The following is a 20,571-nucleotide window of genomic DNA, read 5'->3' as shown; positions in this document are numbered from 1 at the left end:
ATGCTGTTGTGAAATATGCTAATTAGCTGTCACAAGTACCACCAAAATACTTTCTGTGGCTGCTCTCACACTGTATTAGCATACCTCTAGAACCAGAGTGAGAATTAAGACACAATTACAGGCTACAAAATTATTCTGTGGATGCTGCAGCATAACATACTCTGAGTTTCCAGCTGACAACATTCAAGAGTCTTTTGAGAGAAGAAGAAATGCTGCTGACATAGTTTAATTTTTGTGATCAGTCCTATGTTTTTGTTCTCTGAATATCAACATTGCATGTTACAAAGGTCTGAATGTTTTCATCAAACTTTCTTGTCTCATCCAAATGTTCTGCCCTAAAAAACATACCCCTTCAACACTGAGAATTATAACCCAAAATGGTAAAACTATTCCCTGATATTTCTGTGAAAGTCTCTTACTGGAATGGAAAGAACATGCTCTTGACTTTTGAACACACAGCTTTCTGGAGTTAAAGTGCTGACTGTGTGAGGCAGATACCACAGCTGAAATTGTTAGTGAGATTTCTTCCTCTTACAATGAATTCTCTCACTTACAATGAATTCTCTTCATGGAAAGGTATTTGTAGTAATAGTTCCACATGATAATTTTGATAAAACTATTTTTGTGAGCAAGAGTAAATATCTTGCGTTGGCACACTTTTGAACTCAGGCAAGCAGCCTTGAAAGTGTTTCTGGGGAGAAAAGGAGCAGACAGATTCTGTTTATTTTAAAATTCATTGTAATGCTTAACCTGTTATCTATTCTCTGTGGTCACAATGAATAACTAGCCTTCATGGTGGCATCATCCACTTGCATTGCTGAATGTTAGATTGCAATTCCTCCAGAAGCAAAGGCCAAGAACCTAGTAAGTTTTAGATAATGAGCAAAAAGTTATAATCATCCACTTGGGGTAAGCTTCTTTTCTTATTATCTATAAATTCTGTAAATCTCAGCAGCAAGCCATCCTCTGCAGAGCAAACAGCTAAGAATAATTATTGTGAGATGGGTCCCTTTCCCTGGAATTCTGTTTCTTTTGTTCATGCCCAGTCAGAGCATGTAAGCACTTCCCCTCACTCCCACTGCACCATCTCTCTGTGTCCACTTCCTTAATTCCAGATCATCCTTTGCCCATGCAGCAAAAAAAGCATTGTCACCCAGCTCCCTGAAGGACTCCTGGTGTTAAGACATCCCAACTGATCTTCCGGCAGTACTTCAGCCCTTCCTAAGAAAGAAAGAAAGGAGCAAGCAGGGATGGGGAATGGGGGATGTATTCAATCTAGAAAGAGTCTGCTCCTCCTTTGGTTGAACTGATTGCCATCTGACTAAGAGGGGATAGGAGTAAGGAAGATGTGGCTCACCATGTATTAATCCCAGGTGTATTAGCTCCTGAAGGTGTATTAGCTGCACTCAGAAGGAGAGATACCAGTGTTCCTCTGAGCCCGTTAACTTGAAAAGCAACTGGACCACTCTCTTTAAAGACCTGTAGACTCTCATTCTTGAAGTGTCTCTTTCAGCATCTTTATAGTTCTGTTGTCACCACAGTTTTGTGGTCATCACTCTGTGTATTAATTAATATTCTAACGATGCACTGTGTGAAGCAACTTCCTTTTATTTGTCATAGACTTGTTGTCTGATTAATTGATTTAGTGCTTTCCAGCTCTTGCTTTGTGACATTGGTAATCATCCTACAGGAACCTCTTCCATGCTACTCACAGCACTGTAGACTTTCATAACTCATCTCTTTCCAAGCTGAAGACCTGTCATCTCTTAGGTCTCCTGATGTATGGAAGCTATATCCTACCCCAGTCTTGCCAACCTTGCAACAAATTTTAATCACATTCTCTCCTTTTCTTTCCCTGAAAATAAGAATATTTTTATGCCTATTCATGCACTAAATTTGGGGATAAAACATATAATTTACCTTGGTGAAATGCACTTCTTGTAGCACAGGTTGGTATGAAAATTATCTGTTGCTTTCACATAAGGAAGACTAGGAAAATATTTGACTTCATGCAAAACTTCAAAGCCCAAAAAACCACCTTAAATATCTTCATTGGTTATTTAATTTCATAAGTACATGCAAGTATGTTTGCAAAATACAGACCACCTTTCAAACCACTTGTTTAGATCTTTCCTTTACTCCTAAATGTTACTTTTGTACTTCCTCACAATTAAAATTTACAGTGGAAAATCAACTGGAAAATAGCAAAGTCTCCAAAAACAAATAGCAAATAGCAAAATCTCCAGGGGAGACTATTTTCTATTGGAATTTTCTATCTTAAAAACTAATTATGAAATCACATCTAGTTTTTCAAACCTTTGGGATTGGAGAAATGCATTTATTGGTGACACTCGTCTTTCAAGAAGTAGTTGTGTACTTCACTACAATGCATGGAATTTATAACTATTTAATAAAAGAAACAGAAAGAAGCACTTAAAAATGCCTGGGAATAAGGAAGCATGGGGCTGAGACAGCCAGCTCAGTGTCTGTCTTCAGGACCACAAGACTGCCACTACAACTAGAATATTCAGAATATGCTGAATAGAATATGCTGAAGTATTGTCCAACACCATGTTACTGCAGCAATGCTGGTTTTTGGGAGACAGACTGGAACTTCGGTGGTGGTCTCCAGTTCCTCTATACGTGTTCACCAGATTATGTGCAGCTAGATAAAATTTCCTTATGCAATGCTGACTTGTGTGTGCAAATATCTGCATGTATATGTGTCTGCATTCCAAGTGTCTTCTGCAATTTAGGGCAATGTCCTTAATGTTGCATGTAGTAATTGGGTCACCACTGAGTCAGAGATTTGATTAATAACTATTCATAGAAAAGGAAAAGGTGTCAAAAAAAGATACCATTACTCTCAATGCACAATACTTTGAACTGCTGCTTAGGGTGTCTTGCTTTCAAATTCTCTGCTGCATTCAGATTCCCCTTTAAAACAATTTGATCTAGTCATTACACATTTTGGATATGTGTACTATTGCCTGTACATTTGAGTAAAAAGATGACACCTACAGAAACCCTCCAGTGGTTTTTTCTGTTGTTTAATTTCAAGCCCTTACGAAGAAAGGGAAAAAATTTCATTAACTTTGAATAAAGCAAATCATGTTGGATTTTATTTTCGTAGTGGATAACAGTTTGCTGAGGTTTTTATCCTTTCAATTCAGCAACGAAACTGAGGAATTAATTATTTGCACAGCCCCAGGCAGAAGCAATTTCTAGAGTGCCTGACAACATGCTTATAAGGTTCTCCTCACGGTTTCCCGTACTTTTTATTCTCAGAATCTTGCATACTTTTTTCAGTGCAGAAGAATATGTGAAATTTATTATCAATACAGGCCTTGTTTCCATAACCATTCATACTAGCTGAATGCATCAGCAAATCACCCTGCAGCAAAAATTTCACCTGGATCATGTGTGGATGCAAAAGCATGTTTTTGTCAAATTATCTAGTGTGCAGCAGGGAAGTGATACTGATTTTGCACAAAGTGAAATGTGCATGATGATACCTGATCCTCTGCAAAAGCTAACCAGCGTGATCTATGAAAAGCATAGGTGGACTAATTTTAGCTAGCAGGGTGAGCCTTTACCACATTACCACTGTGTTCTATGTTACAGGCCAGCTTAAAATTGTATCTATTCCATCATCAAATTACAGTCTTACACAGGAAATTCTATCTTCAAAAATCTACTTGTTCTTTACTATGATCAGGAAAAACAGGAAATAAGGAGTGTTGCAATTTCAGACTGTCAGTTTGAACTACTGGATTTCAGGCCCACTTGTGCAGACTGACCACCAGTATCTCTTAGCCAAAACAGAGATTGGAAATTGTCTTGCTGTCCACTTTGTTTGCCCCACGTGGCTGCTAAGATTCTTATGCAGAAAAAAAAAAAAATACATGGCATCCCTGGACCATATTCTGCCTTTCTCAGGTAAAGAGACATGGAGGCACACTTCTCTCTCCCACACAGCAATAATTACCCAGAAGCTTTCTGCTGATCAGCAGTTCTTAGTTTCCAGTCCTGCAATAATTGTGCATGTACTATCCTTCATAGAGCAAATAATAAAACTGAGGGCTATTCAGATGAAATTAAAACCTCCAGGTGGAAGGCTTCAGCTTCAACTTGAGGACATTAGGAGTTGCTTGTAACCCCCTGCAAGGAAAGGTATAGCAAACAAATATAAGTGTTTTAATTTTACAGATCTATTGCACGTCTTGGTTTGTAGAATAAACACGTCATCTGAATCCAGGTAATGCAAGAAGTTACACTGCTTGGCATACCACCAGGACTCCTCTTACCTGACTTTGGCCAAGTAAAAGTGAGGCTTGCAATCTAACCCTTCAGCCTACAGGCAGTAATCCCTAGTAGTAACAAGCACATCCAAGGGCAGTTTAACCCCTCCATCCTGAACTCTTTTAAACATGAGGTATTTCTTTGGAGTGGTTACAAGAAGACACCTCAAATTACGGCGGCACAGGTGTAGGATAAGAGAGAGATGTACTTTGCTACTAGACTTGCATTTCCAAAGTGTAGAAACATATAGTAAAGTGGGTTACATACAATAAAAACACACAATTGTAAATCATATAAAGTTCATGTATTTTAGTTGCCTTGTAATTTTATTACTCTAGCTGCATGTCTTTATTTTACAAAATGAAACTTAAGAGAAGTCTATGAAAACATTTTAAAAACCACATATAAGAACATGCCAGATCATTACTGTAACTATTTGGTTTCACTTTATTTCATCCCCTGAAAGCTTTCTGATGTTAGTAAATGTTGTGGTTTAACCCCAGGCACAACTAAATACCACATAGCCCCTCCCTCCCTCTCTCCCTCCATGGTGGAATGGGGGAGAAAATAGAAAGAGTAAAGGTGAGAAAACTCATGGGTTGAGATGAAGACACTTTAATAGCTAAAGCAAAAGGTGTGCATGCAAGCAAGCAAAACGAGAAATTAAGTGACTGCTTCCCATTGGCAGACTGGTGTTCAGCCATTTCTGGGAAAGCAGAGTTTCATCACATGTAATGGTCGCTTAAGGAAACAAATGCCATGACTCTGAATATCATCATCTCCCCTTTCTCTTTTTTCCACCATCTTATATGCTAAGCTTGACACCATATGTAATGGAAAACCCCTAACCCTTTGGTTAGTTGGGGTCAGGTGTCCCAGCTCTGTCCTCTCCCAAATTTTTGTGCATCTAAAGCCCCCTCACTGGAAGAATGGTGTGAGAGGCAGAAAATTCCTTGGCTCTGAGTAAACTCTGATCAGCAATAACTAAAACATCCTTGTGTTATTAACACTGTTTTCAGCACAAATTCAAAACACAGCACCCTCCTAGCCACTGTGAAGAAAATTAACACTATTAATTCTGTGTAAAAAAAAAAAGAAAACTAAAACTATCAATTAAATTTGTTATTCTGGCATTCTATTTTATGTCACGAGGTGTCAAAAATTTATAGATTTAAAAATTTAAATACCTCTTTATAAAGGTTTGATATAGATTTGTAAAGATAAAAAGAGGGTGCATAAACTTTGTTTTCCACTATACATGTAGTCACTCATATTCAGGCTAAGTAGGAAGATGTCTTGGACTGTTATTTGTTGTAGTTTGGTTTTTTCTCATATATGTATGCATGCTATACAGTCATGCCACCCATGTTAAGCTCTTATATGTAATGTATGCTGGCTTACTTCGGGAAAATAAATTTTTGGATGGGAGTATTGACTTGCTAGAGAATAGGAAGGATCTGCAGGGGGATCTGTACAGGCTGCATTGATGGATCAAGATACAACAAGGCCAAGTGCCAGGATCTGCCCTTGCAGTGCTACAGACTTGGTAGAGAGAGTGGTTGTAAAACTGTCTGGTGAAAAAGACCTGGGCTTGGTCAGCAGCCAAACATAAGCCAGAGTGTGCCCAGGAGGCCAAAAAGGGAAATGGCATTCTGACCTGTATCAGCAAAAGTGTGGCCAGCAGGACCAGGGCAGAGATTGTTCCCTAGTAGTCAGCACTGGTGAGGCCACACTTTGAGTCCTGTGTTCAGTTTTGGGCCCCTCACTACAAGAAAGATATTGAGGTGCTGGTACATGTCCAGAGAAGGGCAGTCAAGCTGAGGAAGGGTCTGGAGAGCAGGTCCTGTGAAGAGGTGTTGAGAGAGCTGGGGTTGTTTAGCCTGCACAAAAGGAGGCTCAGGGGGTCCTTATTGGTCTCTACAACTACCTGAAAGTAGGGGGTAGCCAGCTGGAGGTCAGTGTCTTCTCCCAGGTTACGAGTGATAAGAGGACATGGCCTCAAACTCCACCAAGGGAGGTTCAGGTTGGACCTTAGGAAGAATTTCTTCACAGAAGGGGCTGTCAAGCATTGGAATGGACTGATGAGGGAGGTGGTGGAGGCGTTTTGGAATAAATAATGGAAAATTTATAATATGTTCTCTTTCAAGCAACTGTCAATCTAATATGCTAAGTGTTTGACTTTGAATTTTTCCATTTATTTTTCCTACTGGCAATTTGTATTTCAATTAGAGAGAACGGAGGAGGAGGGGTGAACAGGCTAACACAAACCTGTCCTTATTAGATGATTAAAAATCACACAACTGTTCAGTTTTAAGCAGATAACTGTTTTCAACAGATAATATCATAGATAGCAGTTGCCAAGGCAAATTATCATAATTAGGCACACATAATATAGCGCATTAGATTTTGAAGTTAAATTGTAAGACAAATAATTTTAAGATGTTTCTTATTGTCGATTTCTAAATTTAGAGCAATATTCATTACAGAAGTGCCATGTGAACACTAATGCAATGTTATTATTCATTTTAGTAGGATGCCACATTATGAAGTGAAGCAACCTCAGTAGTGAATACTGATGTTCTTCCCTCAACAGCAGAAATTCACAGAAAGCTTTAAAATGTCATTTAAAAATTCCTCTTACAGGTATTTTTATTGTTGTTCACAAAATTGTTTTCACTTCTAGAACAGTCTTGACTATAATATAAAAGTTAGCTAACACTTTACAAAAGTTTGACACATTTCCTGTGCCAGTCTTCAAACACAGGGTGATACCACCATAGACCAACTGTTTAGTCACCTAGGTCTTCCATGTCACAGCAGCTGGCATTGCCACATGTGCAGTTTGCCAAATGATATGCTATTATTTAAGCACAGATTATCATCTTGAACAAGATACTGAGCTGGGCACTTTCCTTGCATTCCAATATATAAAAGTATATGCTGCTGGCAGACATGTTCTTCTGGATTTTTTACCTGTTTCCTTTGGCCAACTGTCTGTGGAGGAAAAGAGCTAGACTACACCCCATTTACTGGCAAAAGAAATACATTCTAAGGCAGTATTTTTGTCATGTTTGCCATTATAAATGAACTTCTGTCTGTCATGTGATTTAAATTCTTCCCAAGGTTTCTGTTCCTCATTACCTCTTCACTACAAACTTATTTCATCTGGAGTTTAGATCCCCTTCAGGCACATTTGATTAGGAATTTCCCAGTTTGACAAGGAAATAATGAACTAAATCTGAGTCACACTTGCTATTTTAAGTGGGTGAATACACTCTTTGCTTCCTTAGCATATTACTGATTGGTACTTGTTCTTCCACTCCAGAAGGCAATGAGATTTTCTCCTATGGGTTAGCCTCATTTTCATGCTCTGTAAAAATAAGGAAAAGTAGCAAAGGACAAAAGCTTTTAGGTTTGTCTAATACAAATTGGAATAACATTTAGATTTTTCAAAGCAAACCATATTTATATCTTAGTCTTTGGAGATTCAGACATCTATTCCATTTTACTGTTCTATGCCATGATTTTCTTTCCTATATACTAAAGGCATTTATGTTCTTTATAAAAAGAAATGATAACTGCTTGCCACTGAATATGTCTTTCTTAGATTCTAAAATTACTTTTATTGACTTCAGGTTCCTGGGGTTTTTTTCATTTCTTAGTTTGCTTACATGCACTAGTGGGCTCAGTTATCTATCACTAGCAATCAAAAAGCTTATCTTTACTGAAGATTTCATGCTTTTTCTGCCAGCAGCAAAGATCTGTACTAAAAAAGATCATGTGCTGATACTGAGTTGCTACCACAAATCTAAATGAAAGTGTGTGATGCTGTATCAGACAGTAGCAGTGATGTGAAGCACTGGTACTAGCACAGCACTGTGCCCTCAAAGTTCCACTGATTCTGGACTCTCAGATGCAGATTGTGCTGGCTCCAGCAGCAAGCAAAGAAGACTGAAGATGTTAGTGACGTTTATTTTGCTGCTTCCCTATGTTGGCTCCATTTCTCAATCAGGTGCCAGAGACCATAGAGATTTTCCACATATCTATGTAGACTTGGTGGAGATATCTGGGTTTTGGAGAAAGAGTGTGGGTAAGGAGAATGTCATAACACATGTGTTGCAGTAGAGACAGACAAGACACCTGTTTTTCCATCCACAATAGCCAATCTTCATTCACAGCTCATATTTCTATTGCTTTCTAAAGGCATCATGTTTAATTCTAATTGGTTAGTTACTTATGGCAATTCAGTTCACTGGTTAGTAGCTGCTAGTGCACATGTCTGTCAAAACCTTCCTTTTTGATGATGTTTACTTTTTTTTTTATGTGTATGTGTACAGAATTATTCTCATGGTTAGAAGACTATTTCTACAGGTGCATATTCCTTTCTCATGGGAACTTGTTAGGCTAGCTGTTAGCTGTACTTAGCCAAAGTAGAAGGCCTGAGCCATGATTTTATAAGGGTAACGAAGTTCTTATTTTATAAGGCTTTACCTATATGCAACACTCATGGGCCAGAGGAAAATCAGAGAGTGACACAGTCCCAGTACCAACTCGAGCTGTAACATGTATGTTCTTCAAGAAAAATTCCACTAGCTGGGGTTTGGAGCATTAATGAGGGCAGAAGACAGGGATATGTCTACCTTGCAGAAGGTTGAGCTCTCTGACATTCCCTTCCTGAGGAATGCATCCTTGCCTATGCAAGATATTCAGTGTTACATTGGTGGAACAAACCAGACACGGCTGAGGATTTGAAAGACCTGCTGTTGTAACAGTAGAGGAAACTTGGTACACCATAAGAGAGCCAGTGAAGATCTGTCTGCTCTTCCATTTACCCTGGAAGGGCTAGCATTGGTAAAGATGACAGTGCTTGTGAGTCCATCTGCCTAACACTTCAGGAAAAGAAATACAGTAACAGGATTGTTGTCCTGTTCATGATGGAACATAGGACTCTGTGGCACTTAAGCCTCCAGCAAACCTGAGCTCACAGATGCCTCATCTGCAGGCCAGCCTAGGAATTGCATTAGCACTTCTGTGTCCCCTCTGATCATTGCATTAGTAGATGATTAGTGCTCTCTGTGATCATTTTTAAGACCTCTCTTTATTTGAAACAGAAAATACTTTCAATGAATAAATTATAATTTTTGCATTTGTGCTTTTAAGTGTGTCTTTTTTGTTTTTAACATAGATACTCAAACTACTTATGCTTACAGTCAGCGCTATCATGAGGGGATCTTTTCACTGGAAGATGAAAACTAGCCTTCCTGACTCTGCAGAACAAGGGACAAAAAGTTCTCTTTCCACTTAGGAAGATTTAGAAAAGTACATTCAGTGGCACCACTGTACCACACAAACTTTCATCTTCATCAATGAAGATGATGATCCCTAAAGAACCTACTTACAAAAATCCTACTGAAGCTTGATAGAAACAAAGATACTTATTAAGCTAACACTGCTGGAGTTGAGAAATACCTGTCCTTGGCAATGTACTGCAGAAATGTTTTTCCTTATTTCCTGCCAAACATAAGGAAGCTTTCAAGTTATCTGCTCTAGAGAATGGTCTGATTATATCTGTATGGCTACTTGCCTGCACTAAAATGAGGCAAATAAATATGCCTTAACTATAAAGGCACAATTTGGTTGTGAGAATTCAGCTTCTTCTCTCTCAAGTTTACTTCCAGTAGAAAGATTTCCTTTAACTGAAATGAGTATAATCTTTTTCCTGTCAAGTTTCTATAGTAGTTTTGTGGACACATTGGATATTGCCAGTGACTTTTCAGAGGGAGAGAATATTAAAGATAAAAGGTGAAAGTAAAAAGACTAACAGTAGTTTAGATGTCGGATGATTTATTCATTGCCAGTTTATATCTGGTATCAACTGTTAGCTAGCCTTTCTGATAATTAATCTTTATTGATGTATTTCTAGAGTACTCTGATTTAATAGATGTAAAGATAACTAGGAAGAGAGCTTGTGCTTTTTATGCTTTCAGTTTTCTTGTTTAGTCTCATAACCTTTCTCAGCTCTTGTTCCTATTTGAACAAAATTTGTGGAGCTGATCTCAACTTAGCCGGCTATTAATTTTCTAGTCCTTTCAGGAATCAAACTTGCCATTTTAGGATAGTGTCATATGCATATTCCATAGATATTCTGTGATCAGAGAGTATCTGGGGTTTCTTTACATGCAGAGGTTTCCAACTTATTGTTACAGTCCAGTTTTAAAATTATTAGAAATGCCTCTGCCCAAACTGAGTTACAACAAAGAACCTATGTCCAAGTCAAAAGTATGGACTTTATTTGATAGAAAATATGAAAGAGAGAGAGAGAGAGATAAAGGAAGAGAAAGAAATAGAAAAGAGGCAGGGGGACAGAAAGAGTGACACAGAGACAGAATAAAGAAAATATCACCACTGTGGATCCCACTGTCATTCTGTTGATCCTCTCCATCTGGTCTTCTTGGTGGTGAAGGTCCCTCTGAAAAGCATAGAATTTGATGGATTAATATATGTCCAGGCTGGGTGGGATTGCCCAGGTACCCCCCCCCGGGAGTGTGCAGTTTGGCAGAGTCTCTTACAGCAGACTCTGGATCTGTTGCATCCCTTTGCATCGTGTCCTGTGGTGCAAGGCCTCTGGAATGAGTTTGAAGAGCACCTTGGGGGTCACTGATGGATTATGACACCCCCTCAGCTGCCTCTCAGGTGATGTCCTGTGGATGGGGCCTGTGGGGCTGGGGGTTTCACAGCTGGGCTGCTTTGTGTAAGGGAGGATGAGTGTTCAATGCCTTCTGAGCAGAGGTTGTGCCATATACCTGAAATCAATTCCCCCACCCTCAGTTGCAGAAGTCTGTGTAAACCTTTGAGGGCTGTGGTTTCCCTCACCCCAAACTCAGACAGAGATGATTCTAAGTGCAGCTGCTGGATTTGCCCTTCCTCTGGATGAATTCTTCTCCCTAGACCTGAGATGCTTGAACAATAGTGTCCCCTTTGTCTCATCTGGGCATCTTATCTCACAGTGAAAAGTTCCAGTCAGGCATCTTCAAGGAGAGGTGGGCTTCTGTGGTTCTAGTTTCTTTATGCAGTTTTTACTATGATGGGTAAAACTCCTTCACAGCAATGTTTAAGGCATGAACCATTTCAATCTCTGACATTATTTAGCTCATGTGTTTTTCTGGATGGTACCTAAAAGTACAATGTGCTACTGAAGTTTTCTCAGTCTTATCATTCTACTTCTTGAATGCTGTTTTCTGAACTTTATAGATTTGAGTAGTTTTATGGTTTCTTTATGCACACACTTGATCCCAACGCTTCTGCACTCCATGGAGCCCATTGCCTTCTGTTTTAGCTGAGACTTCATGTTCTAATTATTTCCCAAGGCCTTACCTTCTCCATTGTGACTAACTATGCTCCATGTGGAAACTATCAATGCCTCATTCAACACTATTCTGCTGATGCATCCTTCCTTTCCTTTATTTAAACAAAAATAATCACGTAACCACAGAAAGATGTCAAATCAGTCTGGCATAGGAGCATTCAGATTGAATGCATCATGCAGTTCATACGGAGTGTATTGATCATCTACCACAACTGTGTTGTTAGCCGTTCTCTTACTACTCAAAACCTATGCATTAGGTATCTGGTCTTTTAGGGAGGGTCTTTTACGATTACTATTGTAGTAGTGACTTGCTGATAAATATAAATTTCAGGACTGTTCTGAAACATTGCCACCTTGTGGCTTATGGAAGATCACCGTCTTTATCAGTGCTATTTAATGTACTTAGTTGGAAGAAAGGGCATAGCATAGTTGAGTTTCCAATAATTCACTGATGAAATCTGCTGCTTTTGTTTTACAGCTTGCAAAAAGTATAAATGAATCCTAACAGTTGTACACAAAGTTGTTCTTCCATGCATTTCATTAGACTTCTTTTCACTCTCTTTTTTTTGTTTGTTTTGTTTTTGTTGTTGTTGTTGTTTTTTGTTTGTTGTTTGTTTTAGGGTGTTTTGTTTGGTTGGTTGGTTTTGGGTTTTTTTTGTTTGTTTGTTTTTGGTTTCTTCCTTTGTTTTTTTGTTTTGTTTTGTTTTTCCTTAAAGGGAATTAAAATGGCTGAAGTGTAATATAAGGGTGACAGAGCTTGTGAATCCACTAAGACCTAGCTTTTAAAATGATACAAAATTGAGCTTGGTATCATGGTATTATTAGGTAGCAGGTGGTAATATTTAGGATGTACCTCAGAGTTACTGCTGACTAGAAACTGAATCTCAAAATTATATAGATGAATTAACTCTGACAGTCTTATGAATGTTTTACATGCATGCCTGATGCTTTTCTTCTCTAGGGAGAAAAATTTGCTTTAAAATATGGCGGCACTTTCCTCCTAAGTACAGCAATAACAAGAGAAGATCTGTGAAAGAATGAAAAAATTGCTAGGTTTGATTTCATGTTCTGCATTGTAGAAGAATTTTGTAGAGTAAATGATCAAAATCTCCTTTCTTTTTTGAGCTCCTTTTCCTATTTGTCATCATTGTTGGACTGTTACTATAACAAACAAAAATATTCATGTTTTTTCAGCCAAGAAGCAAATATGTCAAACCTGGTTTTGTCACACATTTTTTTTTTTTACTTTCTTCCTTCCTAAAGTCACTATGAAAATGCAAAAAAAAAAAAAAAAGTAACATGGGCAAGAAGTCTATCCTGAAAAATGTGGTTCAGTGCTAGGGAGGGTGAAAAAGGACCATGATCTGGAGTGCCACCCAGACTTACTGGTTTCCCCAGCATGAGATTGGGAATCTCCAAGTTCTATTTAGAGCAACTTCCAAAAGACAGAACTCTCTGCCTTCCAGGTGGGGCCCAGACTCTCTGATGGGTAAGGGTAGTGCCAGCATGCTGGCTGGAAGGAGCAGTTCAGGAGGAATTTAATTAATCTGGCTGGAAGAGATGGGGCTGTATCCATTAAATCCCTGCTCCTGTGGGATTGAAAAACAGGCAAAGCAGTACAGTTTTCTACATGGCCCTTCCAGACTGTAACTTCATTCTCAAAATGAATTCCAGCAGATGTGCATGTACAGTAGGATGAGAGGGCAATGAGCAATGAGATTCAAGGAACCGGAGAAACACAAGAGCCTGCAGCTCTGAGGCAACAGTACAGTTCCCTTGGTTGCTTCTCTCAGCTTGGCTGCTTATCTCAGAAAAAAAATGACAACAGTTTCCTTCGATAAAGTCATCTGCTCTGACTCTAAATAGTATTTCCGTTTTGTTTTCTTTATATCTCACATGATAAACTACAGGAATACAATTTATCTTGGGGAAGCATAGCAATTGTACCCAGGTTTTGGGTAGAAATTTGTGAGAAGTCTTTAAACTGCACACTGGGCAACTGGAAAGAAAGAAGACGTTGCTGGCTAGGAACATTTAAGATATTTATATGCTTTTGAGCCTTCTTTTCTGATGAAGGGAGTATGGACTCATTTACAGCCTGCTGAAAGAATTTGAAAATGTATCACAGTCATTGCTCATACAGATGTCAAAATGAATCATTTTGTATACTAGGAATAACTGCATAATGTTTGGGCAATTGCATGAAATGATTCTAAATCAATGTGAAAATTTCAAAGGACTTTGAGTAGCTTGTAAGTGTTTGGAATGAGCAGTAAAATGAGAAAATAGTATCATTTTCAAAATGGGAAGTGGATGGGCATCTTCATTTGGAGGCAGGCATGAGAAATGTATTAGGAATATACACTGGAGACTCCCATAAAAGCAGAGCTGGGATGCTGGTGGGAGAGACTGTCCAGGGCAGGGATGGGGATAGAAGAGGGAGTTGTGGTGAGAAGCCTCCAAACTGAAGAAAGCTGAAGAGAGTGTTGGGGCAGAATAGAGCATGCAGATGATGTTTTTTCTTCAATAGTGTCTGCTTGCTTCTTTCCACTCCCTCTCAGAAATGAGAAATCAACACAACTCCTAGAAGGTGCTGAGCCTTGAGCTCCTCTTCTGTTTTAGAAGCCCCACTTGTGTGTGGTGAGAGAGCAAGGCCTCCCCAGGAGGCTTCAGGCACCTGCCTCTCCTGGCCCTTGTGGACCAAGGGAGACACCTTCATACACAGTGGTCAAAGCAGACCTCTAGAGATCATCAAGCCCAACCACTCCCTCAAAGCAGGACTGCCAGCAACACCAGGTCCGGTCAACTGTCGCTTTGTCTAGTCAAGTTTTGAATAACTATTAAAGTTTTTCCTTGGGTCCAACCCAGAATGAAAGTTGCAGTCCAGGATTATGTACTTGTAAATAGGGTTGAGAATGTTCCAAGCAGTAATATAGGGTCTTTTTGTCTATTAACAACAGGAAATGCTTTTTTCTTATCCATTTCACTGCCTTGGCATATTTTCCTTCTTTGTCACATGCCTAATTGTATTAGTTGTTGAATAGGGGCAAGGTAACAGTGAGCAATTCTTAATTGGTTTGGTATGCACATTTTGACTTGCCTTGGAGTCAAAATGAATGTTTCTTCCTTTTTTTTTTTTCTTCCTAGTGATTGCTGTAAGAGAAATTTGAATGTTTCTCTAAATTTACTGTCCTTTCAAAAATAGCTAAGTCTTCATTAGTAGTGCAGTAATCATTATTAATCAGGATGATACAATTGGCAGAGGTGGCCCAGTTTGGCATTTGAAATCCCAGAACAGGACTGGGAATGTAAAATGTTGTGAATGAAGGAAATCTAAGTCCTCATCTATAATTTTCTTTTCTTAGTGAGATTTCTGCAGGGAATGCAAAATCATTGACTGATAATTACAATCTCTGAAAATAATTTTTTTTCAGCATGTGATTTCACTTTAGACCATTTTGATGCTGAGTGAAGATTTACAGCAGAAGAGTGTACAAATTCCTAAAATAGTGTAAGCTGGTTGTGTGGCCAAAAATTTAACATTCTGTGTAGAAAACAGCTGTAATAATCCTAAAAACATTGTGAACTACTTAGAAGGAATAAAATGTAGAAACATTTTAGTTCTACTAGACCTTGTGTTTAGGAAGATGTCACATGTTGAGGCTACCTCAACACAAAATAATTTGTGATCAATTAGGTGGTTTGCAACATGAGTGTTGTTTTATTTTGGTAGAAGTTGTTGCTAATTGATTAGTGCTCCTTGTTTTACTCTTTCTATTTTTTTCCTGCCTGTTTTTTTCCATCCATTTTTTTCCATCCCTGTTAGAGGCAACAATCACTCAAGCATGAATGTCACCATAAATGTGAGTGATCTTCCATTAGTTTTGTCACTTATTCCATTCAACACACTATCATACTAATGGATTTAGTCCTGGTAGTGGTTTGAGTTTTCCAACTTGAGATTTCCTGGCCAATGCACCAATTATTGTGGTGGGTTTAGCGCTGGTTAAATTGCCACTGCACCCATTAGAATTATTTACTCATTTCCTGCTGTGAGATAGGATTAGGAGGAAGGAAAAACAGGCTCAAACTTTGGAGGGTATAAAGAAAACTTTATTACTGGAAACTACAAGAAAAATATAATCAGAATAAAATTTTTAGAACACTTCTCCTCCCTAACCTCTTTCACACTGACATTGTACAGAAACAAATCAGTCAGTTTACCATCTCTAAAAAAAGACAAAAAACTTTCTCCAGTTTACTTAGGGAGAGTAGGCTCTCTCTTCAGTCTATGGAGACTTCTCCAGAAGAAACAGTTTTCTCGTGGCCTCAATGTCACAATGATCAGCTGCCTGGGAGAATGGAAATCTGATAACTGTGTGAAAGTCCCTTCCTTGACTGACAGTTTCCCAAAACTGTTATCTAGGACCATGTCAGCTTATGGGGCACATAAGTCTAAGGATTGTTCAAGCAAAGGCTCTCATCGTCTCTTGAAAACAGAGGGTTTTTTCTCTTCTTCTGTGGGGGGGCAACAGGGGTCTTCATCTCTCTCCTCTCCGTTCAAACTTCTCATAGGAGCATAGCTACTTCAACATCTGCTTACTTCAACACAAATGCCTTTTGCTCATGGCTCCAATTCAAACATTTCATCCGTCCCATAAGCATTTCATGAGTTATAGGGAAACAAGAGTACCTGATTTATCAACCATAATCTTCTCTGTAGCTTAAAAAATAATTTCAGTCCACGACTCTCCTCATTCCCTCATCTGGGACCTGACTCCTCCTTCTTATTTGACTTTGATATCTCTATGCTGTTTTCTGTGCATGTCTTCATCTCTGTCCTTTTCTTCCACTGAAGAGAGAGAACAAAGCGTCTGCAAGTCTCATTCTGGGCAGTGGAAATGTTAATATCTCTCCCGAGGTCTGCAGACGGTCCTGCGATCCCTGTTGGGTGCCGGCTGGAGCTATTTACCATAGGGAGTCTTTCGGCAAGCACGCTGGGGCTTGGCCAGGATAGCAGGGGCCCAGCCAGGAGCAGTGATGGTTACTCCGGCTGCAATCCATTCCAGGGGATGGGGGCCCGGCTCAGCTCCTCGCCCCCGGCCGCAGGGGCCGCAGCGGGGTGGGCCCTGCCCGGAGCTTCTCCCGGTTCCAGCATCAGCCCGGGCCGGCAGCGGCATGCCAGCCGAGCCACAGCCCCCCGGCCATGCCAGTGGGACAGGCTAGGGTCTTAGCAGCCGAGCTAAGAGGGAGCAGCCCTCCCCCTTTCTATCAAACAGCAGAGACCCCAGCAGAAGCCGAGCCCGGCGGGTTTCCCAAGTCCTGCATCAGAGCCCACCCGGCCCTGCCTGGGCCACATGGAGGGGCCCGGGATGGTGCTGCCTGCTTCAGACCAGAAGGGAAAGAGAGCTTTCCCGGGCTTTGCTTGGTTTAAAATGCGTATTCACAGAGGTGTGTTCAGCCTTCTCAGTGGTTTAATAGGTTGTCAACTCTAAAAATTAATCCCTGATTGGTTTTTTGTCAGACACAGAGGAAGCTCTCAGAAAAAAAATAATTTCCGTGCATGTCTCCTTCCTTCCTGACTAAATGTCATGTGTGCGAAACCAGAACACCTACACACCTAGTTTTCCTTTCAGCCTGGTTTCCAGATATTTTTATAATCAGATCAGCCACACAGGAGAAAATTAAAAAACTGGACAAAAATTGTAGGACTTGCTGAGTAGAGATCCAGGCAGACCCCCTTCCCAAACCTTTGAACAGCTGTATTTTGTGTACATGAATTCACTCTTGCTGCTCCAAAACTCTTCAGCATTCTTTAGGCTGACCTGAAGGGCAATACTGCTTTGCTTGACTGATGGGATTTTGCTGTAAATATAAGAGACTTTTCTTATATTCTTTCTAGAGAGCTAGATTTCATTTACTTCTTTTACTTTCGTTTACTTTTAGTTTTGATACTTTGTATTGCAGGGTCCTTTCTGAACATTTTCCAGTATTCCCTTCAGGGACAAGTCCTTACAGGTCATGCTGCTGCTTCCCTTCTTGGTGTGAAAGGTCAGCAGTGGCTGTCCTTTGAGAAAGCCATGACTGAGTATTTCCTCACTTGATGAGTCTGAGGCTGCCAACCTTCTTTGCATGGACTCTACAATTCTTCATCAGTAATCATTTTTTATTCTTTTTCTCATGTCTAATAAATAAAGCAAGCCATTGTCATTTGATAGAGGATTTTCATATGCTCCCTTCTGGTCTTGTTACAGTCAACCTAACATGTACAGGAATCATTATTTTTGTAGCCTCTGTTACTACACTTGAAATGAGCACATTTCAAAGCTGTCAGGTGCTGCATCCTACAGCTGTCCAATGCTGCCTTCACAGAAATTATTCTTATTACTACCCTGTATTCCATGTTATTTGCCATGCACTGCAGACATTATCTCTGAGCTTTTTATTCACGTATTGTAATTGTGTTTGCAGGCCATAGGAGAACTATTCAGTTAACACTGCTCTCTGGAGGAGTCTGTCAGTATAATTTCTGTTTGCTTGATTGTCTGGTTAAGTCTGACTTTCTAGGAAACAGAAGTCTAAAACTCACTCTCTCCGTAACAATTTTGGAATTTATTAATCCACTTCAGCAAAATGGTGAAGATCTTGATTAATGTGTTCAATGAAAGAGAAGCTACAGGGAGCATTTAGTCCTTATTTGTAAATTTCTCATCCAGAGCAATACTTGCTAAATTCCAGCATCACTTATGCCATCTTAAGCACCAGACAATTTAACCATCAGTCCAAATTCCTCTCTTCTATTGTCTGAGAGGTGGTGAGCTCGTTCTATATCTCCAGTTTATTTCTCTCAACACATTAAATAAAATTTAAGACACAAGTAGCAGTCAACAGAGCCTCATAAGATCCACTGTGGGTAAAAGACTTGTTTTGGATTGTAACCCAAAATTTGGATTACCCAAATGCAATTTTGCTACAGAAATATAAGCATACTTAATTAAATAAAAACAAAATTTACAGTAAATAACCATCTTTTTAGTGATATGAGGTAGTTTGGTTAATTGGAAATTGCTATATGTGTGAAGTGACAACAGATATTTAATTCCATAGTATTCTTTGCAATATTCTTGGTGTACATTGTTAGGAATGTAGAGGAGAACTTAAACAAGTCCTGCCTTTGACTCTGATTTCTGGCAGTAGCTCTGTTTGGGGTAGCCTGCACCCCAGATCACTCTTACTCAAGTGTTCTTAATAATGGCCTATTAGGTCTATTACAAAATGAATTATTTATCTAATTGACACAAATTTAAGAGACATAAGACTTTAACAGATTATATACTATACAAGATAAAGAAAAGAAACACTAGTAGCAGATAACATACAGTGCACAATTGAGGTACCTAATATTACAGCTAATGAAGAAATAGCATTGATTAGGACTTCCATGTAGTTTACCATCAATTGCTGATGGAACACACATAGGATCCTTCCTCTCAATTTCCAGGAAAGTAACTGCAGAATTTGCATCTGAACTCATGGGAGAAGTCCTGCACATTTCCAGGGTGTGTGTAGAAGGCTTCTACCTCTGTGGAAAATGTATGCAGCTTTTATAGTTAGTTAAGTAACGTGTCTCTCAGTCAGGAATTCCAAGCTTATTTGTCTACATCTCATTCTCAAAATGAGATGCTTATTGTCAGCTGGGGTTGTCACTTCCCTAGTGCCAGAGATAGCTCACTGCTGGACATCTGTCTAGCCTGGGTTTTCTCACCAATTCCTGTGAGGGGGGAGAATGTCCCAGGCTATGCACCAGTTGATGGACATAGCAGTTAAGGTCCTCTGCGGCCACTGGGAATGTCTTGTTACATATATATAAGAGCAGGAAAGAGAGCTAGCTGATGAATCCTTAGCCTCAAGAAAATATGACCACCACAAACATAAGACAGAACTTTACCCTAAAGTTCACCAGGGCAGCTCTACAAAGTTGAACTTATTCCGTCTTTCAATGTGCCTTCCCGAATAAACTGTTAAAATAAAAAACTATTTGAATAAACTTTTAGTATTATTTGTTGACTTTATCTGCTGAATGTGCGCATGTTAGCAACACAAAAGCACTTGCAGATACCCTTTTCTTATTTTTTCTCATTATTTTAAATCAATTAAAAATAGGAAGACGTGGTTGGGCCAAAAAACGCACTTCTGTGACATCTTGCAGCTGCCTTTACAGTGGCTCTCAGTTGTCAGACAACAGAATCACAGAATAGTTGAGGCAGGAAGGGCACTCTGGAAGTCATCTGGTCTAACCACCTTGGTTTCCAGGATGAGATGCTTCATCACTTTCAGGACCCAAGGTGAAACTGACTGGCCTGCAGTTCCCTATGGCCACCTTCTTACCCTTCTTGGCTAGAGAAGAGACATTTTCTTTCCGCAGTCTTGCGCCACCTCTCCCAGTCACATGTTAGACTGTTAGGGGGGGGCCTTACAGTAACATCTGACAGCTCAGTGAGCTTGTGAATGTGTCCTGTCAGGGATCATGGACTTACACCTATCCAGTTTGCTTAATTATTCCCTCACTTAATCCTCTTCCACTAAGGCTACACTGAGGCTCACCTGTTATTGTCTGGAACCTGAGACTCCTGAATCAGTTCAGATGTGGTTACATGAATTCATTCAGACTTGCTATGGCTGATACTAGCAGGTCTGATGGATAAACTTGGAAATACATTTTAAATGGCAAGCATTTTCTGGGTGAAAACACAACTTGAGTAGGTGTCTAAGGACACCTTAAAACACCTAAGAACAGCAGCTCCAGATTTTCCAGACGGTTCCTGTGAATGGGCCAGAATATGTGGTAAAACTACATGGGACTTTATAGTCAATACAGTCAAAATCCATAATATTAGAGACCC

The 20,571-nt window shown here is 39.6% G+C and overlaps 1 protein-coding gene across 1 annotated transcript in view; it reads left to right on the top strand.

The window, feature by feature from the left end:
* ADCY1 (adenylate cyclase 1) overlaps positions 1-20,571 on the top strand; it is a 151,450-nt gene that overhangs the window by 44,923 nt on the left and 85,956 nt on the right. The gene's annotated exons all lie outside the window — the stretch shown is intronic.

This window comes from Cinclus cinclus, chromosome 1 (assembly GCF_963662255.1).
Source record: "Cinclus cinclus chromosome 1, bCinCin1.1, whole genome shotgun sequence".
NCBI classification, from domain to species: Eukaryota; Metazoa; Chordata; class Aves; order Passeriformes; family Cinclidae; genus Cinclus; species Cinclus cinclus.
This window is presented reverse-complemented; position numbering and strand designations above follow the sequence as displayed.